Here is a 16153-nt window from a genome sequence, read left to right on the forward strand (position 1 = left end):
CAGGAGCATAACCTAGTAATATACAGTTCTCAGAAAGCTGACGCCACACTCAGCAAAACACCAAGACAAATTAAACCAGATGGTATGGCAATGCCCTATAAAGGAAAAACAACTTTATTTGAATATGCTTCTAAGTTTTGGGCATCTTACATACATTTTCTTGAATTTCTAGTGCATTACAGTAATAGAGTTATTTGGTTCAAATTTTACACAAACCATCTGATTTTTTTTTCAGGGGCAGAGTATTTTCTTTTTCTTCCTAAAGTCTTATGTCATAAAAAAAATCTTTTAAGTCAAATTAACTAAAATAATTAATTAAAGTTTGATTTGTTGAATTAATACTAATTTTTGTTGTTCTGGCAGAGATTTATATAGAAAACAATTGGGTAGATTCAAAAGTCAAAAAAGTCAAAGTGGGTAGATTCTTTCCTAGCATTTAAGTATATGTTAAATAAAACATGCATTGTATTTTATATCTATGTTTTCTCTATCCTGGAGTTTTGTTTCAGATCACAGAACAGATAGTGTAAGATACTGATATACTCTTTGTGTTTCAACATGCTTTCTTGTTTGGGTCCAGATATTCAATGTTTAGGCCATTTTCCTTTGATTGGTTATGGTCTTTACATTTGCACAATAATAATACCAACACAGCAATCCTTTCTGTGGTGTTGCTATTTTAAAAAACTCTACCCTTTATCCTTTCTAATCTTCTGTGAGGATATAGAAGAAATCTGTCGTTTGACCTTTCTTCTCCATACTTCAAACAGAGCTTAAAGTTTGAGTAGGAGCTTGAGTAATTCACAGACCAAAAGGTTATAGTTTAGGTCATGTAAAATGTACCTAGGATAAAACTGAATGCTACAGCCAAGAATTTAAAGCATTATTTCTTTTTCTTACGAGAGCTAATGTGAGCCTCATACTCCTCTACCCCTTCCTACATTCCCATGATACTGACCCCCTAGTACAGCACACCACTGGTCTGCCACTGTCACGGCCCACCTCGATTCAGGCGTGGAACAGAAGGAAAAGCCTGGACCAACCAGGTAATTGAGTTATATGCATATGCAAGGTTAAGGGTAGTGGAGATGTGGAGATGATGACTTCAATAGCAGACACCTGAGCTCTCTGTAAGTCCCACTCTTCCTGGAGCCCATGAAGTGTGGTCCTACATGGGAGGTACTGGAGAGTTGGAGGAAACAGAGGTGTTGGTGGTGCTAGTACTGTGTAGGTGAGCCTTTTCCTCTGTCCTTACCTATCAGCCCAAGGTAGTAAAGTAGCTCCTAGAAGACTGTGTCAGTGTTCCTATTTTCCCTGGACTGTTTTTCTGACTGTCCCCTGCCTCACTCATACCAGTCATTCTCCAGGATCAACTTCCCCTCTTATCCTAAGCCCGTCCTCTCCTCCAGATGCAAACACAGGGCTCCTTCTCGGTCACAGCCTATTGTATTTGTTGTGTGTCTGTTACACATCAGTGTTGCTCCTACATTGTGGCCCCAGTGTGTGAAACTTATAATTCACGATTCTGTTGCATAAATAAATTAATGAGTGATTGATTGAAAAACAAACCCTCTACAGAAGAAAGATGAATATCATTCTGACAGCTCACAAACGTTCTGTTTTCTGTCCGTCATGGACGTGATGCACCGGCCTTTTTAGTGCTGGGTTCCCATGGCTGATCTCTGTTCAGAATCCCAGAAGTACGAGGAACCAGTGAAGGATGTGAGCAGAGAGGGTGTGATCAGATTGGCAGTTTAAATGCACTAGTGTGGCTGCTACAGAGAATGGATTGAGGGGAAGAGGGAAGAAGAAAAGGAATGGGAGGCAATTGCCAATGTCCAGATGGGAGATGCTTTGTGAGATACTTACGGACATGGGACATTGAGGGAGCTGCTGGTTTTGAAGGTAGAGAGGAAATCACAAATTATTTTTAGACACATTGAGTTTAAAGTACCTTTTGAGACATTCCAGTAACGTGGAGAATGTAAATGAACATACATGAGTTTAGAGCTCAGAACAGAGGTCTGAGCTATAGACCAACATTTTGGATTAAATAGCATGTTTGTGATAAAACCATAGAAATGAATGAATTTGCCTAGAGAGAGACTAGAGACCAACAAACAATCAGCATCTAAATTCCAACATTCAAAGGTCAGGGAAAGGAAGATTTAGTGGCAAATGAAGGAGAGAGGGAGTGGCCAGAGACACTGAGGGAAAATTGTGACAGTGAAAACTCATAGAATCCATGGAAAGAGAGTTTCGAACTCAGCAGTGCTCAGAATTTCCAAGTGGACAAGAGAGACAAGGATGGAAAACCACCCAGCGGATTGGACAGATGACATAAAGGTCATTGGTGACTTACTGGGCTGCTGGTTCTGTGGAGAGATGGGACAGAATGCAGGCTTGACAAAAGGGTGTCAGTGGATTCAGAGACTTCTGGTGAGGGAAGGCCATAGTTTCCATTCAGATCCTTTTTCATTTGCAGTAAGTCCTACATACAGGACCAACTACCAATGACAAAGAGCTAACATTTATGGAGTGTGAGACGTAAGTTCCTGTAGGTGTTAACTCATTGAACTGTCACAGCAGCCCAGACAGAGGCACTGTTAACATCCCCATTTCACAATGGAGAAACTGAGGCAAGAAGTTAAACACAGCTTGCCCAAGGTCACAGAGTTAGTAAATGGTAGAGGTGGGATTTTAACTAGCACCATCTGGCACCAGTATCCTCTCTATTTCTTAACAACTATGGTGTTCTATTAAATCAAGAAGCAACATTCCCCCTCACCCACCCGCCCCACTCCCTGGTTCATTGATGAAACCACTCAGGTATTTTGCTGTGAATGGGAGGTTTTCCATTCTTATGTGTTTATGAAGTTCAGAGGTGCTAGCTCCCGCATTTATGCACTTGAACTCACAAAGGTTTTATGGCCAATGTTACCAACCTTATTTTTAAACTTCTTTTTTCTCCCTTCCCTTGTCTTTGCTGAGGTGACTATTTTCAAGTCATTTAAATATTACATTATGTTCTAAAGTGTAATTATTTTTATTCTTAGAGAATTTTAATCCTGGAACTTAATAAATTTGTGTATTGTTGCAAAATTCACGTAACCAAGGGAAAATTATAACTGAGTTCTGTAAAGATGTGTGATAAGGTCTGGGAACCCTCACAGCTGACATATGTTTATAACAGACAGCTTTCTAAGTTACACAGTGTTTCACCCCTAAGGGCCCCAGTCCCATAGTACTTAGATGCTTTTTCGTAGCATTATCCATTAACATAGAATGGCATTAACATTTGCTCAGCAAATAAAATCCATTTACAACTTAATGGGGTTGTGCAGGGCTGGATCCTAGGACACGCAGATTTTATGCGAGACAGGTTTAGATGGCCGTTGTTGAGAGGCAGGCTCTCACAGCAAGTGAGTGAGCCTTTGTAGTAAGAGACCAGTGTTGGAGATTCTGGTTTGGATTTAAGGGATGAGTTTAGAGACAATGTCAGTGCAACATCTGAGCAGATTACCTCCTTGGCTTTCATCTTTAGTCATTAACGCTAGAGCCCTGTGAAATATTTACAGTGACTATCTACATAGATTTGCATTTCTGTTTATATGAAGCAGATAACTGGTAGTTGTTTAAATTCTGGAGACCCAAACCAATTTTCTGACACAGTAGTTGAACAGACTTCCAACAAATAAAGGGAACTCCTTTTCCCAGGTTTTCTAGAAGCAAAGGCACCTCCTGGACAAGATTCCAGTGTGACCTTGGGAGACCTGTGAGTGTGGAAAGTTGAGAACAGTAATGCAGGTTATTATGTCCCGCCCCCCATGTGTTCAGATCCCGTACGCTGGGCTGAAGAGGAACCTTGTGCTTCAGCATCCACATGTTTCTTAACCCAGGTGAAAATGCTAGCCACTCTAGAGAACTGGAGAATGAAGAGATGACTTGAGAACTGGAGAATGAAGAGATGACTTGTTTTAAGTGACCTGTTTGGGCCATTTGCAGAGCCGGACCTAGGTCAAACCTCCCCTGCTTCAGACCAAACAGTATTTTTCTTTATAACTTATTTCATTTGTTAAAACAGTAAAGATGTTACTAGTGACAAAAAGAAGCCCACAAATGGCAAAATCAATCCAGGTATAATTATGGAGGGGCCCCATTAGAACTTTCCATTGCGGGTTGTAGCAAAATAAAATCAAAGCAAAAGGGAATGGAATGGGATGTAGGTATAGAAAAATTCACTGAGCAAAACCTGCAAGCCTTATCTAAGATAGATTAGCTTTGCTTGGTAGTGTTTTGTTTTGATTTTTTTCCTGCACTTTAATAGATTTTATTATATTTGTCCTTTTGGTTGAAACCAAAAGCCCTACTTAAATGGCTCTACTTCTGCCTGCCTAGGGCGCACTAGTGCCTGTGAGGCTGTCCCACAGCCTGCTCCCGTGTCTCTGGGCCATTCGGATGTACTCTGTAGACTTTGTAACTGGTGCTGGAGGTGTTCCGTTTCTAACAGAGCTGGAGCAGGAGACCACTCTAATTCAGGATCTGTTCTGAGCCCAGGCATTTTGGGGGGGTGGCCAAAGGAATCCTGGAGGTGCTGAAACTTCCATTGTGAATGAATGGCTTTGCCTTTCTATATTTCCCTGTCTTGTTCTAATCTATACCATGAGAAATCACAAAGGTATTTACATGGGCATAGAGATCAAGGGACTATTAGCACCCCAAGTAGCTGAAGGTCTGTGGGAATATATGTTCTGCCCTAAAGAGTGAGTTCTGATGTCTCAGTCAATATCTTTCCATGAGTGTTTGTCCATATGTCACTGGAAAAAAGGAAGCACACAAATAGAGTGTTAATCAAAACTAGACACCACTGGCTATGATTGAAGCCAGTGGTGCTGAGCGCCCCTCCTGCACCCAGGCTGCAAATACTAGGAGGGTGCGAGGGGAGCATGTTGCCAGACAGAGTGCTTAACGGGCCAGGTGTCTGGTAATGTCAGAGACACAGCTTCACAGGTTCTTGCGAAGATACTTGGAGAACTTCACCACTACATTTGAAGATCAAAGCATTAAAAACACCTGATTTTTTTAATGTTTCCTATTGCTCAATGTACCTGTTGCAAGGTACATCAAAAACAAAAAAAAGAAGTGATAAGGTTCAATATGACTAAAGAAGATATAGATTTACTTAGTGCCTAAGAACACCTGCTGGACACACTGCAGGAACCCAGCGGAGGCTTGTGAGATGAATGAGTTAGAAACGGAGTGTGGGGAGAAAATGTAGATGCACACTCCTTTCAGTGCCAGTCCTTAGGAGGGTGGTTTGTGGAGTGTAGCCCCAACAACACAGAAATGCAGGTGGTGGAACAGGAGTGGAGAGACAGTCACTGTGCTGGAATGGAGGGCACATGGTCCATTGGATGACACAGTGTGTATTCCACTCGGGTTTTACGGCATCTTCATATTATTTTGCTTGTTTATATTTATGCAAGTCTTTTTACTTTCAGAAAAAGAAGTGCTTAAATTTGCATCATGTAGAATAAAAAGTGCAAATTCTTGTCTTTATTAATGAATGAGGTTTACCATTTGCAGTACTGTTTTTATTCTACTACATAGATTTGGAAATATAATACATGTAAAGTTATAATATCCAAAATATTTTCAAATGTATAAATTCTTCCCAAGGACATAATTTTTTTTACTTTTTAAAAATATTTATTTACAATTATAGTTGCCATACAATATTATATTAGTTTCAGGTATACAACATATTGATAAGTCATTTATATACCTTGCAAAGTGATCACCCCAGTAAGTAGTACCCATCTGACATCATACATGGTTATTACAATATTATTGGCTATATTCCCTATGTTGTATTTTAATCTCTGTGACTACTTTTATAACTGGCAATTTATACATCTTAATCTCTTTTACTTTTTTCACTCATCTCATCAACTTGTCTCCTATCTGGTGACCATCAGTTTGTTCTCTGTATCTATGTTTGTTTCTGTCTTGTTTGTTTACTTTGTATTCTAGATTCTACATTTAAGTGAAATCATATAGTATTTGTCTTTCTCTGTCTGATTTATTTCACTTAGCATAATACCCTCTAGGTCCACCCATGCTGTCACAAATGGTAAGATATCATGCTGGTTTACGACTAAGTAGTAACCCATTGTATACATGTACTACATCTTTATCCAATCATCTATCAGTGGACACTTAGTTTCCTTTCATGTCTCAACTATTGCGAGTAGTGTGAATGCTTCAATAAACATAGTGGTGCATTTATCTTTTTAAATTACTCTTTTGGATTTCTTTGCATAAATGACCAGAAGTAGAATTGCTAAGTCATATGGTAGTTGTATTCTTAATTTTTTTTGAGGACCTCCATAGAGTTTTCCATAGCAACTGCACCAGTTTTACATTTCCACCCCTAGTGCACAAGGTTTCCTTGTTTCCATATTCTCTTGTTGCTTATTAATTTATTGATGACAGCCATTCTGACAAGTGTGACATGATATCTTGCTGTGGTTTTAATTTGCCTTCCCCTGGTGATGTTGAACATTTTTTAATATGTCTATTGGCCATCTGTATATCTTCTTTGAAGAAGTGTCTCTTCAGGTCCTCTGCCCATTTCTAATCATATTGTTATTTTTTATGGTGAGCCGTATAAGTTCTCTATATATTTTGGGTATTAATCCCTTATTGGATGTATCATTGGCAAATATCTTCTCACATTCAGTAGACTTTTCATTTTGTTGATGATTTTCTTTGCTGTACAGAAACTTTTTGGTTTTATATAATCCCATTTATTTTGTCTTTTGTTTCCTTGCCTAAGGAGATATATTAGAAAAAAATATTACTAAGAACAATGTCAGAGTTTACTGCTTATGGTTTCTTGTAGGAATTTTATGGTTTGGGGTCTTATATTTAAGTTTTTAATCCATTTTGAGTTTATTCTGGCATATGGTATAAGAAGGTGGTCTAATTTAACTTTTGCATTTATCTGTCTAATTTTCCCAACACCATTTATAGATTGTCTTTATACATTGTCTATTCTTGCTTTATTTGTCATAGATTAATTGACCAGATAGGCATGGATTTATTTCTGGGCTTTCTATTCTTTTGAATTGATTGATGTGTCTTTTTTTATGCCAGTACCATGCTGTTTTTATTACTGTGGCCTTGTAGTATAGTTTGATATCAGGTAGTATGATACTTTTAACTTTGTTCTTCTTTCTCAAGATTGCTTTGGCTATTTGGAGTCCTTTGTGGTTTTATGTAAATTATAGGATTATTCTACTTTTGTGAAAAATGCTGTTGGTGTTTTGATAGGGATTGCATTGAATCAGTATATTGCTTTGTGTAGGAGGAACATTTTAACAATATTAATTCTTCTAATCCATGATCCTGGTATATGCTTCATTTATTTGTATCCTTTTCAGGGTTTTCCTTCAGTGTTTTAGACATTTAATTTGGGTTTCTTTTAAGTGCTTTTCTCCTACAATGAGATGCTAATATGCATTACTAGCCAGCCAACTTATTTATGTCCTTTGCTAAACATGTTTAATAGAATAAACTTAAAGAATAACAGAACTGAAAATGATTTATGCATTATTGTATAGTAGGTCTTTTAATAAAGAATACTTTAGAGTATTAATTAAGAAGCATAGAATATTAAACTATTTGCTGAAGTGATATCACTATTAAAAATACAAAGGCAGATATAATTCTCCTTGTTTGCAGAAGTACTTTGGAGTGTATGTGTAAAGCCTTTGTGTTAGGACTCTTAGCATGAAGGCCCTGTGACCTTCTTCACCTCTGCCCTGTATTTTTTGATTCTCTCTCTGACCCAGAAATTCTGTCAGGCAGGCAGCTGGTCCTCACAAACAGGTCCTAGAATACAAGCCATCAAGACATGTTAGTGCCGTTTGTCCCATTAGATTCCCTAAGATCACCACATCCTTCTCTTCCCAGTTCAGCCTGTGGCTGCCACAGCCATGCACGAGGCATTGCCCTCCTCTAAGCAAGGTCCCCCTGCTGACAGTACCTCTGCTCTCTTTCTGCTAGCAGGGCACCGCCATGCTTGGTCCCTTGTTCAGTCCCAGGGTCCTTACCAACCCTGAGTCCTTCTAGAACTTCTGGAATGGAGCGGTCAAACCTCTCTACCAACCAGCACTGGGGACTGGGCTATGGGCCGCTTCAGGCAGCCAGCCAGTTATGACCAGTCATTTATGCTTAATCCCACTTCCAGGGCAGGATCATGGTAGCTGGACTATTCCATCTCCCTCAGGGGGTGACTTACTCTCTCTGGAGCTCACTGTTGTCATGGTGCTCACTGGGCCTCATCACTGGCTGCAGATATTTCACCTCTGTCAGTATTTTTCAACCATTTTCATGATCAGCCCCTAAGAAACCATTTTAGACACTCTTCCTAATCACTCCCCATGACATTCCATTACCGCAGACGTACTGTACATCTATTTCTGTATGGCATGGGTGTCTGTATTTATACAGAGAGAATGAGACCTTTCTGTCCCCAAGCACCAGTTTCACATGGTGAGAATGCCTGGCTTAGTCAAACCGTCCCTGCTTGCCACACACCTCTGGCAGCCTCCCCTCCTTCCCTCCTGTCACTGAGGACATAGAGGCTCTCCAGCAGGAGCCATGATTCTTCTGCCTTCATTCATTCAGGGCCAGGCGATGTTCTGGGCCCTGGGGGACAGCAGTGAACACACAGCCTTCCTGGAGCTCCCACATTCCAGTCTGCTGATGGACCGGAATCACCCCCACCCTTTCTTCCCTCTTTCCTATTTCAGGACGCATCCCTCCCCCTATTCAGGGAAAATCCCTGTGCCTTTTTCTCTGAGTCCCATCCACCCCTGCAGCCCTGCAGGAGCTACAAGCAGCCCCTCTCTCCAGGTTTCTTCTGATCTCGCTCTCTCTGACTCTTGTCTTCAGAGTGAACATGTACACCTGATTTCCATCTTCAAAAATAGAAGCCTTCCATGCCCCATTCCTTGTGGCTCCTTCCCCTTCCTAGGTAGACTTCGTTGGCCAGAGACCCTTTGTTCCTTCACTCCTGTTTCCTCAGCAGCCACTGCTATCTGGTTTCTCCTTATTGCTGTGCCAAAATGACTTTCCATGTCACCACCCCAAGCTGGTGACATTAAGTGCAGAGACCATTCCTTGTGTGGTCTTTTGGTGGGCATTCGATGCTGCAGAGCACAGGTCCTGTTTTAAAATGCTTGTGCCTTGGTGTCTCTGAAACAACACTCCCTCTGGGTCTGTTCTCCACTCGGTGGTCATTTCTTCTTGGTCTCCTCTGCCTGCAACTCTCCCTGAGACGTTGGGGTTGGCTCCCTTGTCTTCCAACAAGCTGCAGTTTCCACTTCTCTCAACATCTGTGCCGTGATGCTGCTGGAGTGTGTATCTCAAGCCCAGCTCTGTTTCCTGAGTGTCATGCTCACTTCTCCAGCTGCTCCCCTACTGTTCCACTCAGGTCTGTCATGGACATCTCCACCCCAAGGCCTCCTCACACCTCCCCTGACTTTCCTCCAGTGTGGATTATCCTCATCACCTGGCTGCTCAATGTCAGACTCTCCACCCTCATACTTGCCCCAAGTCAGTTCCTCTCCAAGTCCATCAGTTCTGTCTCCTGAATCTGCCTCAAGTTTGCCCACTTCTCTTCATCTGCAGGCCACCTTCCTTGTTCAGCCCACCATCCTTTCCCATCTAGATTGTTCTGAGACTTCCTCTCTGGCTTGCAGCCTACTGTCTGGCTCCAGCCTGCCTTCCGCTGTGAAGACAGAACCAGCTTTCCAGAGCATGTTTACTTAAAACATTTGAATGACACCCTTGTCTCAGGGTAGAGTCTCATTCTGGGGTATGTCTGCAGAGCCACACGTGCCCTGGCCCGGCATGCCATGCAGCCTGTCTCCTGCCACTGGCCACCTCGCATGCCATACTACATTTCTGGAAGCATGGTGCCACTCCTCCCTCCTCGCCTCTGGGTTAACTCATGCACTTCCCGACCCTCAGAACATGCTCTGTCTGTGCCTGACCCCAGATTCAGCCGGCTGTTTCCTGCTTATCTTCCAGGCCTCACTTTGGATGTCAGTTTCTCCAGGAACCTTCGTGATTCCCAAAGTGTGACTTAATAAATGCTCCTATTCCGTATTTCCCAGGTACTCTTTATTCTTATTCTTATTGAGTCACACTGGCGTTCCTTACCCTCATTAGGCTGTTACTGCCTATCTCCAGGGGCTAGCAAAATGACTGGCACATAATAGATGTTTAATATTAATAAATACCGAGTAAGTAGATGAAATATAATGAATGAATGACTTTGACCTTCTACTCAATGTCTGTTCCTGCTCCCCACCCTGTCATCCTTCCAGTCCTGCAACAAAAAAGGTTGAGGTGTTACTTATTTAACACGCCAGCTCTCCGGGGACTGCCCAGGCTGTGCGCTACCTGGGAGCCGGAGAGCGCCGCAGCAGCCCAGATGCGAGGGATCTGCTCTGCTTCCTCACGCCCGAGGGTGGGGAGTGAACGGGAGCCCGGGAAAGCTCAGCGCCCTCGTGTCTGCCATTTGCACTCTGGTTATCTTTCATGAGCCTGAGTTTTTCATTTTGATAGATAATAAGTGTAATGTACATGTTGAAGAATCAAGATAATAAATTCACAGGGATAATTTGGTTAATTACCATGTTGCTGTTGTAGAATCAAGGGCTGGGAGTCAAAGCTATTTCCACTGCTAATGTGTTCTGTGTAAAGCAGTTCTTAGAACAGTTAAAATGCATCTATTCAAAGTGATCAACTTAAGACATTCATTTAAAAATTGTCTTATTTTTATAAAAATCACACACAATCCTTTGTTATTTTTTCCAAATTGAGGGTTGTGAAATAATACCATTTTCCTGCAAATTACTATTGTATATACATAGGAAATTGTAAAATAATTTCTAAGATATAAAATGATAATTTGAGCATTGAGAAGATACAGGCCTTGAAAAATTAGACCATCTAGATATTAATCATACATCTGAAATGAGACATAATCACCTTGAGTTCTTGTACTGGAGTATTGTACCCTAAAAAACTTAGAAACCTAATTTTTCTTTTGCTATTTCATTTATATGTTCTGATAAATTTAATTTTATAGCTGTGTAATTCTTTTGTTTTTATGGTTGTTGGATCCAGTGAAATGTAAAGCATTTTTAAAATGCAGGAGTCTGGAACAAACATTTTCCGTAACTTTTAGGATATGCTCATATGTTTACCTGCATGTTGTTTTGTTCAGATTGTTAAAGCTATCCACACAGTTTGTAATGTCAGACTAGGTGACCCAGTGTTGCCATTCTTTGATGTCCCAAGTTAATTCTTTCTTGGACATGAGGTGTCTCCCTATTCATGCATAGCTCTGTTCCTGGGCCTACTTGGACCTTCTACATTCGCAGGAGTGCCAGTCAGTACCACTCCCCTGCGCCTCCCCTCTCCTGAGACCATGCCTCCACCAAGTCCTGCTTTCCTAATCGCCTTTGCTTTCTGAATAGAAATTAGGAAAGGTGCATCTATTCCTGTGTCTCCAGATATTAGGTTTGAAAATCATTGTCATATGCTAAAACCAGGTGATTTATTTTATTTATTATTGTTTCCTTTCCTCTTCCCCTGCCCATCCACTTAAAAAAATCTCTCTCTGCATTTCCTAAAAAGTTACAGCAGTTATAGTCTGTGGGTAGTTCACTGACATTAAAAATTTTTCTTTATAATGTTTGTACTTAAGTGCCTTACGTGTTGTTATAATTCTAAATTAGAGGTCTATGATTCTATGGAATTAAACATTAAGGTTTTTATATTCCATTTCTAACTTTAAAGTATTTTTCTAGATGCATTGATTTGGCTTCTGAAACCTGATTTTAAAATTTTGAGATCAGCCTGCTTATTGCTGATTTATCATACATTAATTAAAAAAAATCTATTCTTGCCCTGGCTGGTGTAGCTCAATGGATTGAGTGAGGGCCTGCAAATCAAACAACCACGGTTCAATTCCCAGTCAGGGCACATGCCTGGGTTGCAGGCCAGTTCCCAGCAGGGGATGCACAAGAGGCAACAGTACATTGATATTTCTCTCCCTCTCTTTTTCCCTTCCCCTCTAAAGATAAATGAATAAAATATTTTTTAAAATCATTTGTTAAAAAAAAATCTGTTCTTCAGCTACTGGTAAATGTCTTCTAATAGTCTCAAATATAGATGTATTTCTATATATAAAGTACATATTTTTTTGGAAATCACCCCAGGATTTTATATTAATTGATGGAACACTGTCAAAATGGTTGCATCTACCTTTTTACTTTGAGGTAGTTTAGTTTTCCTTCTCTGGCAGTAACTTATGACCTAACAGTGTTTTTGTTGTTTTTAAAAAGTATCTTTGAGTTCAGTTGAACAGTGTATATCTGTAGTGGGAATGGCAGGGCAGAATGGGCTCTTTAAAACAGAACCTTTAAAATTGGCTCGAAATGTTAGTAACGGTTTCGCAAAAACAACCAGTGCCCTGAAACCTACCCAGACTGCCTTGCTGGAAACCAAATTACGGATTAAGACCCTGCTGAGTGTAAGATAGCTTCAAATACGAAAGCCATTTGGAAACTCCATTGCAGATAACCAGAGAGGAAAAGGAAAGAGAAGAAAGGAAAACGTAGCCACCATGCTAAAGACAACAATGGTAGAGACAACAATGCTAAAGACACCATGGTAAAGACAACAATGCACAGAGAAATAAATAAATAAAGCAACAGGTTCTCTCTAGACAGTGAGATAAGAACCCCTCCCCTGGTCTGCCACATAAGCGTTTATCATTCTGACTTTTTAACTTTCTATTACCTTGTGTTTTTTTTCACTGAAATCTCTCACTACCCTCTCCACACATACCCCAACCCCAGACTCTGGAAAAAGGCAAGAAATGTACCCCGAGTTCTTTGGCAGGTTCGCTAGTTGTTATTGTACGAAATGGGCCCACTGTGATATGAATAAAAACCCAAGAGCAGATTCCTAACATGTTTAAAACAGTGTGGACGGTGGGGGAGGAGGGGTCGTGGTAACTGGAGTCATCTAGACAAGCCATCAACAACCCTCGGGTAGTTGAAATGATTAATCACCTCAGTACAAAAGAACACAAAAGGGGATTTGTTGGGAGTGCCAGCTCCAGGGGGGAAATGCTTGTCTGCTTAATAATGTATTTTTAAAGTGCGCGCCACATCAAAAGCAAAGCACATGCAAATGAAGGAAAAATGAAAAGGCAGTGAGCAAAATGTTTGGTGAATTAGAACAAATGTTTAGGAAATCAGATCAGTGATAATTTGGGCTTGGACAATTTTTAAAATGTGTTCCTTCACCCTACCCTGCCCCTCTATACCACTGTCTTGACAGTACTGGGAACACTTTGATTCCCTCACAGAATGTGTGCTGGACCTTTTATCACTAAAAATAATCAAGAGCCGATCAAGTCAATAGTGCGTGATAACCTCCCTTTCTTTGAGGTCAAAGGATCCAAACAGCCTCTTTCGACTAGAGCAAACGCCATGACTTGAAGCAACAGAAGCAGCAGCGGCATCGCTCAACATGTGTTGGTGGCTTACTGTGCTCTTAACATCTAGTATCTGTTTTAATCCTCACAGTAAGCCTATACGGTGTCATTTTCATTTTACAGAAAAGGAACTTGAGATGTAGAGAGGCTAACACACACAATTAAGAGACCTTGTTAAGGCTTAAACTGAGGTCTCACACACTCCAGAGCCCACGTTTATAAACACAACACAGTATGATTTTTTAAAAATCTAAACATTCAAAATGGAATATTGAGCAAATTCTTCTTGTGGAGCTACATCAAGACTCTTGTGTTTGTGCCACCTGTCTCACAGCCTGGAGGAAACTAGGTGACGTACCATAAGTGCACTTGTTGCTTCTGTGAAGAGAAGCTGCCAGGGGTTTGCAAGGAGTTAGATTGAAAACGGATGCCTCTAGTCTGACTCAAACTGATCTTGAGTGTGCCCTCCCGTGTAGCCTCGTTACTGGGTACCACATCTCGAAACACTGGGCTCTTCCTCATCAGCCTGTGTTATGCGGCCTTCCAGGGAGCCCTGGGTTACTGACACCTCCCGTTGGACGCCTCCTGCCCATATTAGCCCTGTGTAGGGCAACAACAGTCAGTACTGTCCTTCTCCCCAGGAGAGGGGCAGGTACAGGCGGAAAGTTAAGAGCCACCACGAGAGGGTGCTGGGGAAAGAAGCCGAAGCGCCCCTCGCTGTAAGGATGGGAGTTTTCACTCCTGTGTTCGACAGCAGCTCTGCCACCCAGTGGCTGGGGGACGCTGAGCCAATAGAGACTTCAGTATAATGTGCATTTTGCAAAGGGAAACAAAGCTATTGTCCTCATTCATTATTCGACATGGTCGTAACATCTGTTGCTGGATAAATTTCTGAATATGAACATCTTAATAAGTCCACATGTCTTAACAAATGTTTTCATTCATCACATGGGGTTCTTTCTGGAGGTAAACCAATTTTGTGTGTCATTGATACAAGCATTTTATTTTGGAACTGGTGACTATTAGCTGCTATATATTCTTGTTAGAATGAATAATCAGGTGTTTTCAAATTCCTTAGAAATCAGGAATTTGAAATCTTAGAAATCTCAATCTACTAATTCTAGTCATAGGATATTTGTAACATTATCTTTATTGGTAAGAAACAATTCCTTTGCTAAAGGATTCCCAGCTGTGTATAGGAAAAGATTAACCTAGGATTCATAGCAAATTTCCCTAAAGATTCTAGATATTTGCTTACAGTAAAAACTTAACATTAATAGAACAACAAAAGTGTAACAAATCACTTTGAGTTTGTTTGACAAACAGTAATAATAAAATATAAAGACAAAGCTTTCTGGGAATAAAAATGAAAGCCAGTGGGACTCTACGAATCACTTTACAAGAATGCCGTTATTTTTATACAACAGTTCAGGTGCACACACTGAGTAGCTGCAAAGGGGATAAATGCAGACTACGCCCCCTGGTGGAACATTTGTTTGATAGGTGGCTGATGGCTTTTTGTCACTTCACGTACAGTTAAACTTATTTAAATTTCTTTGCCTTCTTAGTTGATTATAAAATTATGTTCATTTATGTCAGTTCATGCTTATAAGTTGCTTTTATAAGTATATGGTTATACTAAGTATGTCTAATTATGAATCAGATTACCAAGCAAAGTAATCTTATAATATATGTCATAGACTACTGTGTTTCTAAAGACTCCTTTTGAGAGCTCACAAAGGATTGAAAATCATACATAACTTCTAACTTATAGCAGTATTTTCACATTGGAATAACCTTGGTAGATTTTTTGGAACAGCCCTTTTGCTTGTTGGCAAATGACATAGAACCCTCCTACTTCAATATAAATCCTTTCTACATAAAGACTTATGCAACTGAGGAAAGCAATGTCATACTCAGAAGTCTGCTTGGACCTGAAAGGACAAAGAATTGAAATAGTGGAAGTCTTCGGCAATGTCGTGCACGAAATCCTCAGCCTTCACACGGACCCTTAAAAGAAGGCACGTGAAGGAAGTGAATGGCATTCCTTTTCCATGCATGAAGGATCGTGTGCTTTTTTTTAGTATTGTATTTTTCCATTGCTATATGGGTTTAATTTCAATTAGAATCAGAAGACCTTTATTTCTCAGTGATTTTATAGCACTCAGCAACAAATCTCAGTAAGTGAATGATTTGTTGGAAATTCAAGTTGATGAGAAAACTGACTCATTACATGTTTAAAGACATACACTTTCAAGTATGGGAAATATTACTAGTTAAATTGTTTTCAATGCCTTGAGTTATTACTATTTTTTATAAAAAGCCAGTGATTTCTAGGGCCCATAATGAATAAGAGCTGTAATTTTACATATGGGAAATTCATATCTTCATGGGAACTCAAAGGCATCTAAAATTAGGAACTTTGTTTTTGCCTCTGGTAGGAATCCACTTTCCAATGAATCAGGAGTTCCTGATGATACCTATGATTAGTTGAAAATGAAGAATTAGGCGTGCTAATTTGGCATAGCAAACAGTAAGTTTCCTAAATGATTTTCCTCTCTGCCT

General features: G+C 40.3%; 1 protein-coding gene across 2 annotated transcripts in view; it reads left to right on the top strand.

The window, feature by feature from the left end:
* AFF3 (ALF transcription elongation factor 3) overlaps positions 1–16153 on the top strand; it is a 576292-nt gene that overhangs the window by 308535 nt on the left and 251604 nt on the right. The window lies entirely within an intron of this gene.

Source organism: Sturnira hondurensis, unplaced genomic scaffold (genome assembly GCF_014824575.4).
Source record: "Sturnira hondurensis isolate 20B ecotype Veracruz unplaced genomic scaffold, ASM1482457v3 Scaffold0009178, whole genome shotgun sequence".
NCBI classification, from domain to species: Eukaryota; Metazoa; Chordata; class Mammalia; order Chiroptera; family Phyllostomidae; genus Sturnira; species Sturnira hondurensis.